The sequence below is a fragment of the Rousettus aegyptiacus genome, unplaced genomic scaffold (genome assembly GCF_014176215.1).
Source record: "Rousettus aegyptiacus isolate mRouAeg1 unplaced genomic scaffold, mRouAeg1.p scaffold_m13_p_14, whole genome shotgun sequence".
Taxonomy (NCBI): Eukaryota; Metazoa; Chordata; class Mammalia; order Chiroptera; family Pteropodidae; genus Rousettus; species Rousettus aegyptiacus.
This window is the reverse complement of record NW_023416289.1, coordinates 1,269,432-1,291,829: the sequence shown is the minus strand read 5'-3', so window position 1 is coordinate 1,291,829 and position 22,398 is coordinate 1,269,432. Positions and strand designations below refer to the sequence as shown.

The 22,398-nt window shown below is 58.8% G+C and overlaps 1 protein-coding gene across 3 annotated transcripts in view; it reads left to right on the top strand.

The window, feature by feature from the left end:
* The first annotated feature begins 15,463 nt into the window (after nucleotides 1-15,463).
* The window catches only part of ZNF536 (zinc finger protein 536), a 207,375-nt gene continuing 200,440 nt past the window's right edge, over nucleotides 15,464-22,398 (top strand). Inside the window, exon 1 of one of the 3 annotated variants that reach the window (XM_036231211.1) lies at nucleotides 15,464-15,577. The gene's annotated coding sequence lies outside the window, so the exon portion shown is untranslated. Of the gene's footprint in view, nucleotides 15,578-17,733; nucleotides 17,835-19,431; nucleotides 20,945-22,398 lie in introns of those variants that run through there. The other 2 variants (XM_036231212.1, XM_036231210.1) reach the window with 2 other exon arrangements.

The window sequence follows — 22,398 nt, the reverse complement described above, 5'->3', positions numbered from 1 at the left end:
CTGAGCGACGTGCGGAAGCCCGGGCCGCGGACAGCTCCCCACGGGCGGCGCTTCTGCGGGGCCGTCTGCGCAGCAGTCCAGTCTGGGGCCGGGAGAACCGTGAGCGCCGCTGCTGCCTCTGGACCCACGTTCCCGCGGTGCCGGGTCGGGGAGGGGCAGCGGCGGGGCAAGGACGTCCCTCTGGGCGAACGCGGCCCGGCTGCCCTGTTGCTTGGGGCAGGCAGGCACCAGCTGGGGGGCTGTGTTTTGAGAAGGGTGCAGCTCCTGGTTCCCGCTCCTGCAGCCCCAAGGGTGCGGGGTGGGGGTGGGTGACCCAGGGGTCCCTGGAGAAGGGGCCACGCAGGGCTCTCAGACTGTAGTTGGGTCCTGGGGGCCCCAGGATCCACAGCCGCTCCCTCCTGTCTGGCTAACTCAGCAGTGGGGACAGGAGGGGCTGGCGACGAGTGTCTGGTCGCTTAGCCCAGGCGGGAGACATAACTCTGCAGGTAACGGCCTGATGGATGGCGGGTCTCACTTTCCTCCTCCAGGACTTCTGCCACGTCCCTCGCTCGGCCGCCTCAGTCCCAGTCTGAGTCGCCCTGATTTCTCATCATTTGCTCCAGGAGTGGGGGGAGGAGGGACGGCAGGGGCTGCACCGCCTCAGTGCCCCCCGGGAGAGTGTGTGTGTGTGTGTGTGTGTGTGTGTGTGTGTGTGTGCATGTGTGTGGGGGGGTTCTCTGCACACCACCGGGCCCGGGAGAAGAGTGGCGTGTCCATGTGAGTGTGCTTCAGTGTGCTGGCATCAAGTGACGATGTTTTAGCCGGGCTTGGCGACTGTCGCCCTGGGGGAGAAACCCTTCCAGGGTTTGATCTCCCAGGGACGGGTGAGGAAGGTTCGCGTCCCACCCCATGTCACACAGGGGACGCTGAGGCTCAGGGCGCTGTAGGGCGCCGAGGCCACGCAACGCTGAAGCTGGGCTTCCGAACGGCGTCCGCGGACCCTGCGGGCAGCACGTGCAGCCGCTGGGCCAGCCTGCGTCTCGTCGTGGCGGCCAGTGACACCATCTTCTCATTGCTCATTGGGGACACGTTCATGTTGGGGAAAGGGGCAGCACCATCCACAGGCCCAGACGTGTCACCTGCCTCCTAGGACCTGATTTACAGGCAGAAGAGTTGTGGTGACATGCTACAGAGGCCCCCATAGGAGGGCTGCTGGCTCCCAAAGCGAGTCCTGCCTCCGGGGGCACAGAGCCTGGGCGGTGTCACTGAGCAAGGAGCTTGGCGTGAGGACGTCAGGGTGAGCCCCAGCTGGAGGGCCTGGGAGCAAAGCCTCGCCAGAGGCCGCATGCAGGCGCTCGCTCAGGTGCTGGTTCTAGGCAGAGGAGGCCTGCCTGTGAGAAGCAGGTGTCTGCTGAGGCAGCCCCAGACGTCAGTCAGGCAGAAGACAGCGCAGAAGGGTAACGAGCCAGGAAGCGGTGGTGAGGGGCCTGGAGGATCGAGCACAGGGCCGTCCCTTGTGCCCCTGTGGGAACTCGCTCCCTCTGGAGGCCCGGGCTGGAGAGGAGGGGAAAGAGAATTTCTGGAGAAAGCATGGGTGAGAATCTTCCGGCAGCGATGAAAGATATGAATCCTCAGAGTCCAGAGTCATAGAGTCCCAAGCAGGATTAAAAATAAGGGGGGGGGGGGAGACTAGTTCGGGTGAAATGTATTACTGAAGAGTGAAGAAGTGGGGCTCCTCATGGGTTTGGGGCACCAGCGGGCTGCCTCTGTGACCACGTGGCCTGCAGCTGCTGCTCGCGCTGCCCTGGACTTGAGGACTTGCATGGCTCAGGAGCCAACACCTAGAGGGACAGGCGGACGGAAGCTCAGCAGGAAGGTCTCTGCAGGGAGGAGGTGGGGTGGGGAGGAGCAGGCCCAGCGCTGGGCTCACTGGCACTCACCTCCAGGGGAGAGCGCTATGACGGGGTCCCGGCAGGAAGCCCCCTTCCTGTCAAACACCCCGCACAGAGTGCTCCCCCATCGAGAGGGTCTGCCGGGCACAGGATGGGTCGGCGCCCCACTCATCCTCACCCAGGCTGGGAGGAGGGTTCTCAGCCCTGACGTGCATAGACCACCACCTTGCCAGCGAGGGTCACAGAGCCCCCAGAATACGAGCTGGGGTGGGCCTGTGCCAGGGTCAAGGGGGTGTCAGGAAACTCTCATCTTTCTCTAAAGCAGTGGTCCCCAACCTTTTTTGGCACCAGGGGCCAGTGCTCCTATGAACACTTAGTGCCTGACGACCTGAGGCGGAGCTGAGGCGGTGATGTTCTCGCTGGGAGTGGCTGCAAATACAGATGGAGCTCGGCTCGCTGACCCGCCGCTCGCCTCCTGCTCTGAGGCCTGGTTCCTGACGGGCTGCGAACCAGTACCGGTCCACAGCCCAGGGACTGGGGACTTCCACCTAGAGGACATAGGGAGCTGTCAAAGGTGGGGACAGAGCGAGTGCACGGAAATTGCATTTTGGGAAAACGGGTGGGCGCGTTTTCATCCTGCGCCACAGAAGCCAGCCTCACGATGGAGCCCGATCGTGTGTGTGGCCTGCCTCACACCCCTGGCAGCTGCAGGCGGCTCGTCTGCCAGTCGGCGATGGGGAGAGTGTCGCACAGGACGGGGAGGGGTGCTAAGGTGGCCCTGTGTCCAGGCGCATTTGTCTTCTGCTGGCCCGGGAGCCAGGGACGCTCAGATGTAGTGACTTCCTCCGGCTCCAGTTTTAGAGGCTTGGCTTGAAACTGTTCCATTTGGGAGGGTTTCTCTGCAGCATTTGGTATGGAATTATTACCAAATGCTAGAGAGGAACCCTGCCAAATGCTGTATATCAGCTCAGACCCAAACTCCTAAACAATGAAATATTTATAATAAAAACAGACCCCGGAGAGGGGCGCCGACTGGGGCGCCCAGATGGTGAGGGGCTCCTGGCGGAGGCGGCTGCGCTGGTCTTGCGGTGGATGCAGGTGCAGGCAGGTACCGGGGAGGGCGGGTGCGGCCACGTGCGTCTCCGAGCCCGAGCAGCCGGAGGTGCCGCCGGCCATCCGCTACGGGAAGGGGACCCGCGCTGCCCGGGAGGCTTCGTCCTTGCTGCTCCTAGCGCCGGCAGCACGGGCACCTGCGGTAACGGCGGAACCTCGCCCATCTGGAACCCACAGGGAATGAGATCCAGACAGCTGAGTTTTCCAGAAAGAGCCATAAATTATTTTCCTGTAGCATTTCAGATGGAACTGTTTCTGAGATGCGGCCCACACCCGCTTCCTTCCTTTCATGGAGAGCGTGGGGGACCGCTGACCTGCCCACGGGGGCTCCGGGCTGCATCTTGAACCCCGGACCCCGAGCGGAGCGGACGCAGCCCTCCTGAGCGGCGTGGGGTGTCCGCCTCCGCTGACGGCCTCGGCGAGGCGCTGTCCGCAGTCCGGCGGCCCACTCCCAGAGGTGTCAGGGTTCTTCCCCGCTCGGCTCTTGTCCCTGCAGCCCCCTCTCTCCCCTGAAGGGACTGACCAGTGAGGCTGGGATCCCCACCCCCCCACCCCGGGCTCATCAGAGTCGGGTGTGGAGTAAGTGGCGTCCGCTTTGACTGTGCACCCGACAGGCCTGAGTTAAGTGCGGAAGCTGGAGGCTCTTGTCACCCGTCAGGCCACTCGAAGTCATCCTTGCGTTTCTTCTTGGTTCACGACTGTGTCTCAGCAAAGCAGGTGACGCTGGGAAAGTAACCGCTCTCCGTCACAGACGCGCAGGAAACAGCTGAGCGCCTGACCCCCGCTCTCCGTTCCCGCGGACGCAGGGTTTGTCAACCTCGTCAGAAGTATTGTGCTTCTTATGACCTTTGTCTTGTCACAGCAGAGCATGTGGCTGTTATGTCCCTGTGTGGAGCGCTAGGACACGGTTAGGTCACAGAAGCCTGGACACACGGGGAGCCTGAGTGAGTCTGATTCCGGAAAGAGGCGCCGACCGGGGCAGGCTGGAGGGGCGTCATGCCGAGGCTGTGTCTGGAGGTGTGAGCAGGCCGAGGGACCCACGGAGGAGGGGAAGCCCCAGGGACTAGAAACTCAGGAAGCCCTTATACCTCCTGTGCCCTCCGCCATGGGCACGGGGCTGCCGGTGACAAGGGCTGAAGGTAGAGAGAGTGGGGGCGGGGCAGCCCGCAGCGGTGGGTGTGGCTGGAGGAGCCGAGATGGCCACACCCTGGCCTGCTGGGTATGGCCCAGGCTCGCCTTCCTCCAGCCCTCAGGTCTCCTGCCGCTGCCACCTCCCACTGTGAAGTGACCTGTAAGCCAGAGGACAGGGGTCCTTAGAAGTGGACCCTCCGGCCAGAGTGGGGTCGGGGGAGCCTGGTGTGGATGAGGCTGTAGCGGGCCCTGAAGGCTCCCTGGTGACCACGGCACCCCTGCGCATGGCAGGCATGCGCCCTGCAGGTCGTCTGGCATGTCCGTGAGCCTGCAGGCTCCGCAGCATTTCTGAGGCACTCACCCCTCTCTGCCACAGGGAGTCCTCACCCCTTCTTCCCTCCACCTTGGCGCCCAGCTGGGGACCTGCCGCCACTAGGCCCTGTAGAGCAGTGGCAAGTGCCTGAGGCAGGAAAACTCTCCCAGAGCAACATGGGGGTCCGGCGTCTCCTCCGTAAAGGGGGTACAGGGGGCAGGTGGGGAGGCCCTGACCAGTGAGGGGTGTGTGACTGAGGTCCCGCTGCCCTGGGAGGGTTAGACGCCTGCCACAGAGAGCAAGCTGTCTTCCCTCCGAGGACAGGCCGTCCGCACCTGCAGCCCGCGCCCTGCGGCCTGCGTGGCTAGTGGGCTGCAGGGGCTCAGAATGCAGAGAGGACAGACCTGGCCCCGCCCCGGGGGCTGAGCGGGTGGCAGTCACAGCCTGGCCCAAACACACCTGGTGCAGGTGTCTCCCTCCCCCAGGACCTGCTGTCTCAGCTGACCTCGCATCCGAATTACGGAGGTTTTGTTCATTTAAAAGATTTGTTGACGTGCCTGCTGTGTGAGACGTCAAAACACTGGGCTCCATCAGGAGTGAAAGCTGACCCGTCTTCATCCCACCATCTAGAGTGAATCCTGGTGCCTTTGCTCCTGGCGCAATATATGCGTGACCGATAAGGGTGCATGACAGACGCAGAGCCAAGAGGCTGCAGCGACCATCCTTGTGGTTAGTGCGCGGCGCACGTCCCAGTTCATGCGCTCGCCTTAAGAGTGTGTGCGTGTATGTGAGTGTGTAAAACACGGCTCGTCTTGTAGTTTTGTACCTGCTTTTTTGCTTTTTCTGCACGCTGTCAAATTCATCATACAGCTTTGATCAGTGCACGGATTCCAGAATGAGAAAACTCTCCTCCACTTAACACTGGCGACCTTTGGCCTTCAGGCCCTGCGGGACCCTCCTGCAAACCCCCTCGCCCCTCCCACACGCCCAGGGCCAGAGCCCAAGCTTCTCACCGCATGCTCTGTGTGCAGGCCCCCCCGCCCCCCCCACCAGTGACCACACTCACGGAGTCGCTTCGTCTTTAAATTCCTGAACTGTGACTTGTTTCCAGTCTCACGGGGCGAGACTGATCCTTAAGAGATAACCTTCAGAGCACGAGTAGCCTCCAGCGTGTTAGCTCTGACATGTCGTATGTCGTAAAGAAACAACACGTCCTGGAAGGCGGCAGGAAGGCGGCCACAGCATCTGCCTGGTGGTCGTAGGTGGCCTGGTGCGTGGCTCTGTGGCCGCCTTGTGCCGTAGTGACTGCAAGCCCTGTGGGCACCGCGGGAAGTCAGTCCCTGTCCCCTTATCGTCGGTGGTCGGGCCCGGGACTTCGAAGTGGTGGAAGTGCGTCTTCCAACCCAGAAGCCGGCCTTGTCGGCGGACCCACCCTGGAGGCAGGCGGCAGACACCCCGGGCGCCGACATGCTGGCCCTCACCCCAGAAGCCGCCTCTGCTGAACGAGTTTGGCGGTGGGGCGCTCAGTGTGGGGACGGCAGGTCGCGTGCCGTGTGCTGCGGGTGTCCCTGGAAGTCGCCGCGAGACTGGAGCTCTACGTCCCCACCCGCACCGCTGCAGTCATGTGAGGCCAGGGTGTGTCGACTCGCCCACCGGCCATGTGAGCGTCCCCCCGTGTGCGTGTGCCGCGTGTGTGTGAGCGTTCCCCCGTGCGTGTGTGCGCTCCCCCGTGCGTGTGTGTGAGCGTTCCCCCGTGCGTGTGTGCGCTCCCCCGTGCGTGTGTGTGTGCGCTCCCCCGTGCGTGTGTGTGAGCGTTCCCCCGTGCGTGTGTGCGCTCCCCCGTGCGTGTGTGTGTGCGCTCCCCCGTGCGTGTGTGTGAGCGTTCCCCCGTGCGTGTGTGTGTGCGCTCCCCCGTGCGTGTGTGTGAGCGTTCCCCCGTGCGCGTGAGCGTGTGCGCGCGTCACAGCATCCCTTCATGTGCCTTCAACTTGCACAATGTTACACGTCTGTTTTCTCTCAGTGACGCCTGATGGAGTTACGTGTGGCCTTGTGGGGCATCTGGGGAGTGGGGAGGGGTCCACCCAGGATAACTCCTAGACGGGGCGCTGTGGAGCTGCGGGGGCCGGGCATCGGGTGAGGCTGGAACCGGCGGTTTCGGGGCTGGGGCATCGGGGTGAGGCCGGAACCGGCGGTTTGGGTGACTCAAGCCCCGCCGGGGGTCTGCCTGCGCCCAGGGAACCGGGCCTTCTCGCATGCGCCGCCGGCTCTCCGCCAGTCGGCCTCGGAAGCCAGCTTCTCTGACGCTCTCGTCCGAGGCTCAGCGATTTGTAATGTATCCGCCCATGGCCTGTCAGGCATTCCGCAGATGTCAGAGAAGAATGGCAAAGGGCAGGACTGCGGCCGCAAAATCAAGTTCTCTTTTTCAAATGCACGACCCGCGGATGCCCGGAGCACGAGAGACGGCAGCACGCCGGGCGCGTGAGTCCCGGGGTGACCTGCCCAGGGACGATGTTCGCGACCAAAGCGAGGCGGAGTTTCGGGAAGGTGGGGCGCAGGCGCTGGCTGGGTAGTTCAGAGTGCGGCCCTCCTGGTCCCACACACTCAGATGTGACGTTCCAAACGTTCTTTCAACAGGAAGCACGCGACACTGTGCATGGCCTGCCGTGCTATGTTAGGAGTGAATGCCACCTGCAAAAGGACCGCTCACAGGAGGCCCCGGTGGGGGGAGGGGCGATAGATATGTCCCTTGTCCTGTGGCAGGCGTGGGGCAGGCGTGGGGCAGGCGTGGGGCTTCCCCGGCATTCCGGAAGCCAGTTCTACGAAAACCCCTCCATGGCCCTGAGCCGCCAGACGAAGGTGTGGGGCGTTAAGCCCTGTTCTCATTCTCATTCAGTGACGATGTCAGTGTAGACACCCCCGTGCCGGTGGTGTTGGGAGCGCTTGCTGTGGCCCAGACCCGGCGCTCAGAGGTAGATGCATCTTCAAAGGAGCCCAGGGGGTGGGCGCTCATTTTCCAGATGTGGTGGTTAAGGCACACAGGGGTCCAGGACCTTGCCTAAGGTCAGCAGCTCTAAACTGGTGGGGCTGGGATTGGAGCCCAGGTGGCCTGGCCCCAGGCCTGCCACTCCAGGGCCTCCCCCCACCTCCCCTTTGGGGCAATAGTGAAGTCATCCTAGTGGCACAAGTAACCCCAGAGCGAGCAGGACCGTTGTGATCTGGGCAGAGTTTTGAGGCAGGCCGCTGGCAGCGGGACTGGACCAGGCTCCCACAGAGACTATGTCTCTAACGCTGGCTGGATTCGACCCTGGATACACAGCCCCTCCAAGGAGCTAAAGCAAAGAGATACAGTGTTTCCTTTGAAGCCAAGATGGTCCTGTTTGTCCCCTGCTGAGGACCGAGGGACATATCTGAGGCTCCCTAGAGCTGAGAGGTGAGCCTCGGGTCAGTAGGAACCTGCTGAAAACTGTACACCACAATCAGAATTAGAAGGCCAACCTGTTTGCAACAAATGTGACTGCCTGAGGGTTAGCATCCTCCTGTGAGTCTGTAAGATAAGCCCTAAAGCCACCCCAGCCCCCACCCCGCAGAAGGCAGGTAGAGACAGTGGGGGAAGTGCAAGCTGGGGGGCCTTTTCGGAAAGAAAGTTGGCGATGAGCCTCCGATCCCTCTGAACCCATGACCCAGTGGTTTCCCCTCTATCCACTGATCCCAAGAAAATGAGCAGAAATGCAGACAAAGGTTTAACCATGAAAATGCTCACTCCGATACTTTTAAGAGAACAAAAAATTAGAAACAATTTAGATGTTCCAAAATAAGAGATTGTTTAAATAAATTATGTTGCATCCATTTGGTGGAACATTATGTAGCCATAAAATCATGTTTTCAAAGCATATTTAATGACGTGGGAAATACCTTGTGCTACGAGGTTAGAGAATAAAAGCAGGACACAAAGTCGTTTATACAGAATGATTCAAAGTTTGTAAAGAAAATAGATGTGCACCGAAGAATGCTTGGGAGGAAAAACAGAAGGCGAACAGGGCGAGATTAGGGGAGATAGAATCCTCTTTGTACCTTTCCATGTTTTCTCGTTATTCTTCAGTGTGCCCAAGGGTTACTTTCTATCAGAGAAAGTAACCATTAATTCTTAAAAGTTGCAACTAATTTTAATGATGGCAACACACTTTAGACTGCATATTCATTCATTTGTTCATTCAATTATCCAATAAAGGTTAAAACAGTGCCCGACACATAGTAGGAATTATTTAAGTGTCACAACTCATTTCTTAATTAGTTCCATCGGTGCTTGCTCATGCCTTGCGCCGTGCCAGAGGCCCGGCTAGGCCTGCGGACTAGCAACGCAGCCGGCTGGGCGTCTGCCCTGCGGAAACCCCCAGTCTCGGGTGTGGAGGGGCTCCCCAAGTGCGGCTCTAGGTGGCACCCCTGCGTGGGCAGCTGAAGCCCTGGGAGGCCCATGGGTCAAGTCCCTCAGGGCCAGCGGAGGGCTGTTATGAGCTGGGGGGCCGTAAATGGGCTCCAATGCTCACCCACATAAACAGATGTGTCCCTAGTCACCCGTGTAGTTTTACACTGGCCTCTCCTTAAGGTAGCAGTCCCCTAGCCTCCATTCTGCTGGCTGCTTTTCTCAGGCACAGGCTGCAGAGCACCGTATAGGATTCTAGAACTTCAGGACCATGGATGCGAGCGCCCCTCTGAGCTGCTGCTCCTGCTTTCCCCCTCCGCCGTCTGATTCGACCTTGTTTCCCCCATAAAGCCTGGTACCGTCGACATGCGTTTGACCCTCAGCTCATTGCTCTCCCGCCATCTTCTCTTTCTGATTCCCCAAGACCCGTAAGATGCACTTCCGCTGTTTGGTGGACTTAGGATGTAGGATAAAATGTCTATGGTGGCGTGAGCCTCCCGGGCCCCTTGGTTCGCTGCTCCCCCCGACCCTGTGGCCTGTGCCCCGGGCCCAGGGGAGGCTCGCTTGCGTCTCTCAGTACTGGCCAGGGTCAAGAGACTTGTTTTTGGCTTTTCCTTGGTCGTTCTCGTTTGTTTCCCAGTTGCTTCTTTGCAGATGGTGATAAACCTCGGTATTTACCCAGAGGAACCCTGGGGATTAGTCTCAGTAATTCTGTTTCATGTATATGGACCAGGTCCGGTCGATGAGCCAAACGTTAGATATACCATTTTCTGAAAAACTGTATTTCCCCCATATTTGGTCCCTTTTGTTCCTCATAGCACACAAAATTTGCACCCCTTCCCGAGGGACAATCAGGGCTGCAGAGTGGAACTTCAACAAAGCAAGGGCCACGTCACAGCTGCGTGCTGCACGGTGGCCACAGGTACGCATGGGAGGAGAATGTTGAAGCCATCATCACCTCGGAAAAGTAGGTCCTGCATCCCAGCCAGTCGTACTTCGTAACCTGAGGCTTTGTGTTAATTTGCAGTCTACAGAGCTCCCCAAATTTAGAGATTAGGGGCTATTTTATTGACTCCCCCTATGTAGGCAAACACAACATGGGCCACGTTCTGGCCAGAAAATCCACCAGCGTTATGGAATCCCATCCCCTCCTCGCCAATCCGAACTCAGAGGCCACACCGGCTGCTGTTCTGGGGTCTGTCAGGGCGTCGGGCTCCACGCCTGCCAAGGAGGGAACTGGGGTCAGAACCTGCTCTGCAGAGGTTCTCGGCCTCGGCCGAACTCGCACAAAGATGCCATGAAGACATCTAGGTTGGTCATGCTTTAAAATGTACACTGAGGCAGGAAATTATCGTTATAAACAAATTGCCATTAATTCGTTATTCCAGAACATGGCCGTTCACTTTAGAAAGATTTCTGTTATGTCCCTTAAATAACCTGCTCTTCCAGTGTAGTCAGTCGGTCAGATTCGGTTTACACAAGATTAGCTTTACAGACATCTTTTCTGGAACAGAGCTATTGCGCAAAGCAAGGCATATCCATAGCTTGATGAGAATTCTGGCGAGTTCTCTGGCTGCTCCTTTGCTGGGAAGAGCATCAGGAGCCCGACTTACTTTTCGCTGCCTTGTTTCTGAGCTCTCTGGTCCCTGGCCCAGGCGTTCCTTGTTTTCGCCAGGTGCTAAGTGTTTCAGGCCTCATCCTGTGGCAAGTGAAAGAAAAGCCAAAGCAAACTGAATTTGTCAGCCTACAGGAAAGGTGCAGGGGTGGAGCTGGCTTCAGGTGTGGCTGGATGTAGGGCTTAAACATCACAAGCAGGACCACTTGTGGGCACAGTTCTCAGGCTCTCCTTGGTGATCCTGGAAGCCTTGCGCCACGCCTCCTGCAGGGTAGGTGGGCACGGCAGGCCTCCCACAGATCCATTTCTCCACCCGCGCCCATTGAATAAAATCCAGGGCTCACTCTGATTGGATCAGCCTAGGTCACATGTCTATCCCTGAACCAATGGCAGTGTCCAGGGAGATATCATACACTGGCTGGGACCCAAAGCAGGAGTTCCGCAGAGATGCCCTCGGGGTAGGGAGGGACGGCTGCCAGAGGAAATGGACCTCGGGCTGGGACAAACCAGTGTTACCACGCTGGCTTGTTTCCCCGCGGAAGGCCAGGAGAGATGTATGACCTCCTGGGAGAGCAGCACTCGGCTCTTTAAAGGGTGTGCGGTGGAGGGGTGCTGGGGGCGCTGCAGGGCCTGCCGACTGGCTTTTGCTCCGGGGTTTCCGTGGCCAGGGACCGGGAGTTCAGGACAGAACAGCTACGACGGTCAGATTCTTGCTAATTTCTTCCTGTCGGGGATCACCTCTTCCGCCTCTAATGGCGCCCTGCCCTCAGGGGAGGCCTGAAGACTTCTTCTGCCTGAGGTGTGCATGCCGGATGAACAGATTGCTCTGCAGCCTGTGGGGAGAGAAGTTTGACTTCAGCTGCCGAGAGGACCCTTTAGGCTGGAGAAGGGAACCTGCTCGTGGTGTCCCAGGCAGGCTTCCCGAGCACAGGGGAGCGCCTTGTCAGTGACAGCCTTCTGGGCCACCAGACACTGAAGAGCAGAGAGGGCCTCTCCATGATAACCCAGATGGGACCCCGAAGGCATCCAGACCAACTCCCACTGGACGCAGAGACTCTGCGGATCTCTTAGGGTCCTTCTCTGTTGGAGAAGGTGCTGCCATTTTCCCAGAAACTTGGACTCTTGGTTGTTGTAAGGTGTTTCAGATCGATGGATCTTTTCACAGTGGGACACGGGCCTGGGGCAGGGACTCAGCCCCTCTATTCCCAAGTGTTCTGCTCTGCCCCATGCCGCCCCTGCTCGCATGCTTCCCGGTTGCTTCCCTCCTGGTCACGGGCTGGCAGTCGCGATGGGCAGTTTTCACCTGTTGCTGCTCCGCGGGAGGCAGAGTCATGAGGACTAGTCATGGGGAAAGGAGAGCAAAAGAGAAGCAAAAATGAAGTGAGAACTGTGACCACAGGAAGCGCGACTCCAAAGTCGCGGCTGGGTATCATTTTATGAATCGCTGTCGCTTTTGAGACTAACGAAAGAGGTCAGACCCCGTCTATTAGTGTGAGAGGTATTAGTTTCCAAGGAGGCGCTCAGAGAGGCCAGTTGCTTATGACGGGGTGCTGATATGGCTCTCACATTTACCCACAGCCACCATCACCTAACCTACCTGCCCAGCCCGGCCTCCCAATGACTTCTGTCAGTGTCAAGAAATCCCAAGGCTGGCGCCACCCTGAGGAAGACGCTGCAGGAGTGGAGGGCCCTCATCAGAGTTCCCAGACTGAGGAGAGGCGGTCCGTCTGGAGGGCCGTGAGGACCGGTGAGCGCGGTGGGCTCGGAGGAGCTTCTGCTTAAAATCCAGCCCCAGGGTTCCAGGGCCGGCCAGGCTGGGAGGGACAGCGAGGAACACTGCAGAGTATGGCCAAGGGGAGAGGGTGGGGAGGCCGAGAAATCCTGCGAAAGGGATCAGAGGGCCACAAATTGTGGTGGTGCCCCCAAGTGTGTGGGGCGGGAGAATCTGGGGGGGAACTTTCATGCTTTTCTGGGGTGCAGGTAGGTGTCAGGTTTTGGCCCCAGGAGGACACTAGGCCTCTGTGCTCCCACTCCCAGCCTTGACGCCCACTCCCCTGGTGTTCAGGGAGGCCTTCCGGGAATGCAGAGTGCTCGGGCACCCACAGGGGGCGCCGGCGAGCTCCCCTCCAAACCCTCTGTGGCGGGGCCTCCACGCACTGGACAGTGGGTGTCTGGTTCCCTGTGCCCCATAGGGCTAAACAGAACATCCATGGCCTCTTGGCCTCTGTGCAGCTGTGCTTACAAGCTGAGGTCCCCCAGGCCGTCCTGCGCTCGGCCCTCCCAGACACATGGCCTCGGAGGGCCGTGGGCACCTTGGGCCTCCCAGCCTGGAAGGGGCACCCTGGGTCTGGCTGTCACCATCCAGGGGGACGTAACGTGGCTGGGCATGGTGGAGGGCCCCAGGGGCCCGGCCCCCTGCCTCCATTGGTCCAGGCAGGCTGGTGGCTGGAGGGTTAAAAGGTGACCATCACCCCCATTCTCTTGGGGGGAAAAGTGCCTTTTCTCCAAGTCCATATGGCTACTTCCTGTCGACCTGCTCTGCCCTGCTCGCCTCTTTGTCCGAGCTGTCACTTATAAAGAATCACTTGACTTACAATAACAGGTTCAAAAGACTATGGAGTATAATCAGTTGATCCACGAAGAATTGGAATAAAGAACACCCCACTGCTCCGGCCATCATCCCCATAGAGATAGCGATATCATTGATGTGATTGCGATGCTAATTTCTATACAAGAAAAAAACCTTGTATTTTGGAATTTGTTCAAAGAATTTCAGGCAGATCAGATTGGAAAGTGCCGCCCGAATCTCTGAACTTTTTTGGGGTGGGCAGGGGATTAACCAGTACCACTGCAGAGGTCTGACGGCTTCGAGAATCTCAGAGCTGGCTTGTTAGGGAGCCAGTTCTTTTCCAGCTCCCCAAAGTCCAGAGAGAGGAGGGAGGGCGGGAGGGCGAGGGAGAGAGAGGGCGCTTTGGGTCCTCAGGCCAGAGTCCTTGGGTGCCTGCAGTGGTGGCCAGGCCAGGTGCACACCTGTGGCACACCTGGGGCACAGGTCACCTGCGGTGAGGTGCCAAGGCAGGTGCCCGGGCACCTGGGTCCTGTCTGTGTCCGAACCCCAGCCCCGCAGCTCCTCCCTTTGTGAAGCTTTCTGCACCCTGCCCCGCTCTCAGGCAGGTTTGCAACTCAGAGGCTCCTTCCACAGCAGGGGGTGGCGGTGGGGGGAGGGCGTTTTGTGCTTTTCCTTAATCTTTATCTTTGCTTTTTATGTGCCGGAGTGCCCTGGTTTAAAACCGCCAGTCATCTTAGGAGAACTCAGTGGGGGCAGGCTGGAGCAAGTCTCACCTGAATCGACGTTTAAGTGTGCCTGTAGCTGGGCGTCTGAATGATCAATCCGCCTCTATCACTTCTTAATCACGCTCAGCACAGGCCTTTCCCCCTCCCTCTCTCCCTTCCTCCCTCTCTCCCTTCCTCCCTCTTTCTCTCCCTCCCTCTCTCTTTCTTTGTCAACTCTTTTGGATCCTGTCTTTCTGCTATTAACATTCCCTGATGTCACATGCGAGTCTTTCTTTAAAACAAGCTCCTCATTGGTGTATCTGGATACTTCTTTTGTTATTATTACTGAATCTTTTTTTTTTTTTCCCATAATGACACCAGGATCATTATATAATCCCATAACAAAGAGGCTTTTGAGGCACCAGCTTTTGTCAACTCTAGGACAGAGAGTGCATAATTGCATTATTCAGCTTTTTCCCCTTCTTCCCCCTCTTCCTGGCTTCACAGAAACCCAACCTCCGGCGTCACTCACATCTCCACCTTGTTACCTTGCCTTGTGTTATTTACCAAAGCCGTCGCCTTTAGGACCAGCGTTTTCAAAGTTGCCTTTAAAAAGTTATTTTGTTTGATAATTAAGTCCTGGAGCCCACCGCCTGACTATTATTCTGGACCCATAAGGCAGAGAACCTGCGTGACGTTTTTCTCGAAGTTTAATTACCGTATGCTAATTTCCTTGCCTACTACGTGATTAATTAAAATCATATTTTCATAATCATTTGGCACTAGTATTGTTTTAGAATTATCATGATCTCCTAAATAGCGTCTGTAAATAAAGTCGCCTCTAATGGCAGGCGCGGAGGCGAGGCTGAGGACCTCTCCGCGTTTGTATCGCGGCGATTGGCAACATAACTGCCTTATTTACATTAAATACGCCACAAGGTTACAGCGCGCATCAACGTCATTTGATCGCTGATGACTCCCTTAAACGCCCGGGCTGTGACTGATTCTCCGCGTCCCGCTGTCCACCGAGATTCACCCGGGAGTTTTTTTTCCCCCCAGAAAAGAAACAGACTTTAAATAGTTTCAGGAGCAGGTAAGAATTACGCTTTTTCCTCTCCCCTTCTCGTCTCTCCTCTCCTTCCGTGGCAATCTCTCTTCCTCTCGGCTGGATAAAACATTCTTTAGTCAAAGGAAGGAATGCAAAGTAGTGACAAGCGAAGGGGCTGATATATGTCTCAGTAACGAGTCTGACAATCAGAATGTAGCTCTTGGAGAATAGATAGATTTTAATAAGTGTGTTTACATGAGCTCAAGGTCAGAAGCAAGCTGCGCTGTGTTAAATGGTTTCTTAGTTGCTAGACAGAGAGAAAAAATGGACGATCACACACCATTCTTTGTAGATTATTATATCAAGGGTTCAGTCTCTGGCTCATCAAAGCTAAATGCCGCAAGACCTATCTAGTTGCTGTGAATTATGCCGGGGCGACAATGGAGAGCGTTTTTAATGGTACAATGCATTTCACCTACCAGATAGGGGGAGGCCGAGCCGGGGACGGGGTTGTCTGCGGGGCCGGGTGATGAGTATCAATGAACGGGGCGACTCGGAGCAGAGGCAGATGAAAATGCAGCCCGCCCTGCCCCGGCCAGGCTGGGGACAGTGCGTGGGGCTCCGCCGGGCGGGCGGGCAAGGCGCGCGAGCAGGGCGCCCGTCCCCCCTCAGCCCCGGAAAATGATCGCGTCAATCATGTGGACATGTTTCATTATTCATTGAACACAATCTTTTACAACGCTCGGTTTACGTGCCTGAGTTTGCTCCCTGCGCCCGCGTCTCAATGTTTAAGGTAAGGAAAACAAAGGTGGGGGAATCGCGGGGCGCGGCGCGGGGGTGGGGGGCGGGGGGCGGCGAGCAGGGGGCGCGCTGGGTGGGTGGGGGCAGCCCCGGCGTCCGGAGGTGGCAAAGTGAGTTTGGACTCTTGGCGTGGCCCCCTCCCCTCCCCCTCCCCATCTCGGCGAGGCCTGCACCGGGTTCCTGCTCGCCCCACCGCGATTAAAAAATACGGTCTAATTAAATATCCGTGGCGGTGACGTTGGTGAGAGAAGCTGTCAGCGGGGAAAGCGGAGGAAGGAGCCGCGGAAGCGGCGGCAGCCGGGCATCCATGGCGCTGGCGAACTTCGGTGGCGAGCGGGACCGCGCCTGGGCCGCTGCCTCCCCCGCCCGCGGCCCCGGGACCGTTACTTTGAAAAGGAGTCGCAGGGCCTGGCTCCGGGCGCGCGGGCGGGACCAGAGCCCAGCTCCAGGCCCGGCCGCGCCCCCGCCCGCGCCCGGCGCGCGCGCAGGTCTCGGCCCCGGGAAACTTTCGCAGGGGTCTGGGGGTCGGATGGGAAGGGGGAGGCCGGGGCCGCGCAAACTTCTGTGCGAGTGACTTTCCGCGTTTCCCCCGGCGCCGGAGGCGCGGGCGCCCTCGCTCCTTCGCTCCCGTGGCGGCTTGCCGCGGGGTCCAGCCTGCCGCTGCGGGGACGGAGGGTAATTTGTAATTTTTTTTTTTTAAATCAAAGTTAGCTGATGCTCACACCGTGTGAAAGTTGCGGCGCCCAGGGCCGAGGAGACCTGCCATTTTGTGTGCTCACTGGCCTCCTGCGGCCCGGAGCCGGGCGAGGCCCAGGCGGGGGCGCGGCAGGCCGGGGTCCGCACCCGCGACCCGAGGACGGCTGCGGCGCGCGGCCAGCGCGGGCAGCACCGCAGCGCCGGCCCCTCTGCGCCCGGCCCCGGGGCCACGTGGGGGCCAAAGATAAAAATCAGGAGAGAAATAAGTAACAGGTTACGGAGGGAGCCGCCGGCCTGGGCTGGGAAACGAGGCCGGCCGGGGCGAGCAGCGCGGCCTGGGGGTCTGGGGGCGGGAGTGGGGGGCCCAGGCGTCCGCGAGGAGTGCACTCCCGGAGGACGGACCCCCCAGCCCAGATGTGTGGCCGAGGTGACAGCGATCTTTGCTGATAAACCTTTCCGTTTGCTTCAAGACGTTATTTTTTGAAGATGAAGAATTGAGGAAAACAGTCGTAGGCGGGACCGGGATGTATTTTAGGCAAAACACACACACACACACACACACACACACACACACACACACACACGGGGGGGGGAGCTTTTCTTTGATCATGAGTAGGAAAGGGGCCAGATCCCGACGCACCCATCTGTTGCAGTTTTGCAAATAATTTAAAATATAGAGCTCTCTATGTGGATGGGTGTCTGTAAAGTGGAAGGTAGAAACGCAAGCGCCGGCAAGTTAGCAAAACGCAAGGAAAAGGGGGTGCGGGACAGGGAGAGAGCCGTGCCTGCCCCACCCCCACTGTTTCCGAGGAAACTCCAGCAGGGCTCCCTTTGGGGACAGGTGGAAAGTTGTCCCCCTCCTCACATCTGTATCGTGAGCATCCCGACCGTGCACCTCTCGGCGAGTGTGGACACCGCGGGGTGCTTCGGGGAAGGGTGGGGACTGCGGGGGGCCGAGGAGGGGCCGGGCGGTTCCAGCCCCGCGTGCCGGTCGCGGCCGGGCTGGGTTTTGTTTGTCGGATGGATATTGTTATGTCTAACGAGCGCCGCACGAGAGACGTGATGTGTCAGCCACCTTCGTTTTCACTTCGGCGGAAAATCCGGCTGCTGCGCTGCGTACCCGCCTGCGGGGCTCTGGCGCCGGAGGCACCGGCGGGGGCGCAGGGGTGCGCGGGGGCGGCCTGCCGGGCACAGGCGCGGGGCAGCGGGCCGGGCGGGGCGGGAGCGCGCGGGCCAGCCGCGGCTCCTCCTGCGCCTTCTCCGGCCGCCAGCGCCGTGCAGTTTGGCGGCAGTCCGACAGGGGCCGCGTTTGCTGAGCGCATCCGCGGCCGGCAGCACGAGCGGGCCGCCCGGCCAGGCCGCCGGTGGAGACGTGGGGAGGGGCTGGGGCCGGGGGCAGGTGGGGAGGGCCCCGCGGAGCGGGCTGGGCTGGAGTGCTCGCCACCCCTCGCCCCTGTCTGGTGTCCCCGGTGTCCCAGCGAGTTCGGCAGCCCCTGGAGCCCTGGCCTCGGAGCCCCCGTCTCCAGCCAGGGCTTAGGTGAACTTGGGGTGGGGTGAGTGCACGCGCGCATGTGTGTGTGTATGGGGGGGGGGGCTGGGAATGCGCCGTTTTCTTTCCCGTTTGGTCTCGGCAACTGGATTCTTACTTTCAGAGCGGCTTCGCTCACTGCTGGGGTGGGAGGGGGCGATCTTTCCCCGTCGCTCACATCTTTGTTCATTGTTCAGAGTGGAAGGCAGGCGACTTACAGAGACGAAAGAGAGGAAAAGGCACGGAGGGGGAGAAAGAGGGGAAAAAGAGGGGGAGCAGGAAGAGGGGGAAGGAGACGCGGGGGAGGGAGAGCCCCCGCCCCGCGGGGTCGGGCGGACGGCGGAGCAGCCCACCCCGCGCGGAGGGTCGCGGGGAAAGTGGACATTACCGCTTTAATTAACTTCGCGATGCTCCGGCGGCGGGACCTGGCGTAGCCGTGACGCGCCCCCATAAATCCGCGGCCGGGGCTGCTCCACAACTCGAGCGGCAGCGGCGTCAGATCCAGCGCGCTACTCCCAGTCCGGAGCCCATTTGCATAATTGGATTTTTTTTTTTTTTTGCCTCCTTCTTCCTCCCTGAAACTTGTTTGAAAACCCAAGTGAAAACCGCGAGGACCTGCACGCTCAAAAGCGGGTGCCAAGTAAGTGCCTAGCCGCGGCCTCGGCACGCCCCGGGGGCAGCGCCCAGAGCCGGTGGCGAGGTGTGGGAGCCGCGCGCCGCCGGGCGGGCCGGGGTCGAGGGCCATTCGCTGGTGGGAGGATGGCAGCCGCGGGCTCCCAGGCTCCCGGCCGGCAGCTCTCGCAACTTTTTTTTCCCTCTGTCTGCCGACTTTTTGAGGCAGGTGAGGCCAAGCGTGTACCTGTAGCGAGCTCGGGGGGGCGATCTTTGGGGTGCAGCGTAGTTGGGCGCTTCGGGTCGGGGCAGTAGGTCCACGCCGCCTCGGAGGGCAGAGCCGAGAGCGAGCAAGCGAGCGGGGCCGCTGCTCCTCGCGCCGCGCGGTGGATGCAGGATGCAGCTCCTAGCCAAATTCCTCCCCCATTATTTCAAGGTTTGTGTCTCTGGCTGTGTGTGTGTGTGTGTGTGTGTGTGTGTGTGTGTGGTCGGCAGTGCTTTAAAAAGAAAGAAAAGAAAAGCAACCAAAGCCAGAGCAGGAAGGGCTTCTCCGCTGCTTGCTCCCCCATTTCCCCCGCATCTTTATTTCCGATGCCGGCAGAGAGTGTACGTACAGCTTTTTTGCCAAAGACAGGGTCACTGAGAGATTGACAGTTTTGTTGGAAACGCTGTAAATTATGTAGCCAAAATGTAGCCACATTCGTAAAATACCAACCCTCTTCGAACCAGGAATGCAGTTTTATAGAATCTCAAATTTTATTAAAAATATGTAATACATTATTATTATTATTTGCAGTGTTTGGAATGGGGGGGGCGGGAAAGTCAGTTTACTTGGGAGAAAACTGCCACCCTAGTTCCTGTTCTCTGAACTTGTCGTAGGCTGGGGCCACCACCCTGCCTGGCAGGGGCAGGGGACCTAGTTTGGGGCCTGGGGAGTCGCAGGGGGGCGCCCTGGGCAGCCCTCCGGCCTCTGCGCAGGCAGAGCCTCGGGCTTCTGGCTGAAGGCTGCTTTAGTTATGATGTCATTCTGATAGCAGAGTGCAAATGTCTCCTGATTCCACCATTAAGCGCCTGGCTGATCTGCTTGGTAACGATAGCACTGTGGCCAGGGTTTGCGGCCCTTGGAGCCCCGGGAACCCATTTGCCCCCCGTGGAGGAGGAGAGGGACTGCTTGCCTTTGAACTTCGTAGGGTTTCAGTCCAGACACTGTCACGGATGGTGGACCGAGGGACCCTTGTTTGCTCAAAGTTTGGAAAACTTTTAGAAGGCTTCGATTTCCACAAAATCTTTTATCTGCTAACACTTGCATCCAGTTGTGACCTGGCCAAGACACTCGGATCTGATGGATGGCTGGGACTCTGGTTCTCTCTGGGGCCACTGCACGGACCGAGGGATTGTGACAGCTGCTTGCTACCTTCAGTCCCTTAACTGTGACTTTATGTTAATATGGCTGCAAGTAAACTGGATTTAGTGTGGATTTTTAAATAGTGTACAATGATTTAAGATTTCTTTTGATTTACTGTTCAAATGAAATTTGCATAAATGTGATGAAAATGAACTTAACATCTGGGCATATGAAAAAAGGTTAGTACCTCATATGTCATCTGCAGAGAAAGTCTCCAAAATGCTTTCTCCCTAAACTGGGGTCGGGGAAGCAGTTCCTGGAGACGGAAATGGTGATTACGGAAAACCTGGGGAACGCGCGTTCAGTACATTTGCATTCTCTGGACCTCGGAAAACCCATTTCTGTGCCTGGAGTGCTTAACTTCTGAGCAGGCCTGAGACTCAGCAAGTGAGCTGCTGGCTGGGGCTGTCTCAGGGCAGGCGGGGGGTGATGGTCGTGCTGCAGTGGGCCAAGCTGGAGCCAGTGACCCCACGGGGGAAGGACTGAGCAGTGGCCGGGATTTGCAGCCCTACTAAGCACGTTGCGCACCGGGTGCCAAAGGCAGCACTGCAACATGGAACTGTTGCGTGCCAGGCCTCCAAAAGCCGTCTGAGGAGGTGGCCTGCTCTGCCCTAGGCCAGGCCTGTGAAATGCCCCAGCCAAGTCAAAGGCACTGTGAGCTCCGTCTCACTTCGTGAGCAAGACGAGCTCCTCCCTGGCAGGAGGAGAGCAGCCTTCCCCCGACGCCGCTGCCTTTTGCTCAGGAGTCGGCTGTGAATGGCACAGGTGTTTTTAAAGTGCCTGGAATGGAGCAGGAAAAAGACAGCAATGATGCGCGTGAGAATATAGATGAACTTTTTTTTTTCAGAAGAGGACCATAAAAGAAGAAAGCAAATAGATTTATTTTTCCAGTCTGAATGAGGACGATTATAGCTTTTTAACATCTTCGGATTTAGTGTTTTTAATAAGCCTTTTAAGTAAGCTGAACTAGCAGCTTGCATTTTGTTCTCAGCTTTATTTAAAGTGGGACTTGACTCGAGTGTAGAAACAGAAGTGAGCTCGTGCAGGTCAACTTTCGTCCGTGCCGAGGACGGAAGTCCCTGACACCATGGCCAGGACCTGCTTCACCCTGTCTGCCGGTGAGAGCTTAGATTTGGGCCAGGACGGTGGTGGTCAGGTGGCTGACGCTGTCCCGCAGGTCGGGCAGGCTGGATGTGGACGCTGAAAGCCGGGCACAGGTTCACGGGCACGGCAGAGACCCCTCTGCTGGGGGTGGCTGGTGAGCTGGGGGCGTTTCGCTGGAACCTGCGCCTGCCCCGCTCACCGCAGGCTCCCTGCAGGACACGCCGTGGCAGGGCTGCGGGGACGCGGGCAGGTAGCAGTCCCCGGGTGGGGCGGCTCCTGCGCGTTCTGCCGGTGGGAGCTGCTGGCTGAGAGACCTTTGTCGGGGAGAGGGGTTGTCGCCCAGGTCTACACTGGCTCGCTGGCACCGAGCGTCTTCACAGGGATGAGCAGCTGAGCTGAGCTCAGGAGTCACATGTGTCGTCAGACGGAGCCAGGGGTTGGCCCTACTGGGGCCGCAGTCATGGTCATGCCGGTGTGTGTGTGTGTGTGTGTGCGCGCGCGCGCGCGTGCATCTGTCCACGTGCATGTGCTGGTGTGTGCACACGTGTGTGCCCATGTCTTGTGCATGCATGTGCTGGTGCGTGCACACATGTGCCTATATCTTGTGTGTGAATGTGCTGGCACGTGCACATGCCAGCACACACGGGTGTACATGTGTCTGCGGGTGTGTGCATTTGCGCTCATGCACATGTCTGTGTGCATGTGCTGGTGTGTGCACGCACGCGTGTGCGCACGTGTCGGTGCGTGCGCGTGTGCTGGGGAGGGTGTCACCTGATGGGCGCTCCTGCTCCGAGGTGATTTCCTCTCCGTGCAGCTGCACCATCCGCAGCAGGTCAGTGAGTTTGCGCGTGTGCGTGTGCGGTGGAGGTAAACTTGCACGTTCAGAGCGTGCGCCCCGGAGAGGCAGGCCCCTTTCCTGGATCATCTTTTTCCCCAAATAAAAGCAGACGTGGCTGGAGGCCACCTCAGGAAAGCGGGCTGCCCTGCAGGCCGCCCGGTGTGGGCCCGGCCAGGCCCGGGTGGGCGTGGGTGCCTTCTAGCCGTGGGCAGGCAGGCTTCTGCTGTCTGCCTGCCGCGGGGCTCCCTTGTGTGGAGATCAGGGCTCTGTGGGCTGTTTGAGGATCCGCCCTCCCCCCACTTTCACTTTTAAAAATCGTCATGGATTTTTGGTCTTTCTCTCACACTGGAGGTCTTGCTACCACAGAGGGCATTGAGTACGCGGCTTGTCACCACCCTGAGCCTGCAGGACGACAGCCTCTCTGCCCTGAGAGGCGGACCCAGGGCGAGGCTTCGGTGGGGCGCGCCAGCCACCCCGCACACCATTTTTCTAGACGAGGGTTTCTCAGCAGGGACACCGGGGACGTTGCCCGCTTGCTGTAGAGTCTGTCCCTGCACTGTAGGGTATTTATCAGCAGCCCTGACCTCTACCCTTGGATGCCAGCAGTCCCTAGTCGTGACAGTCAGACAC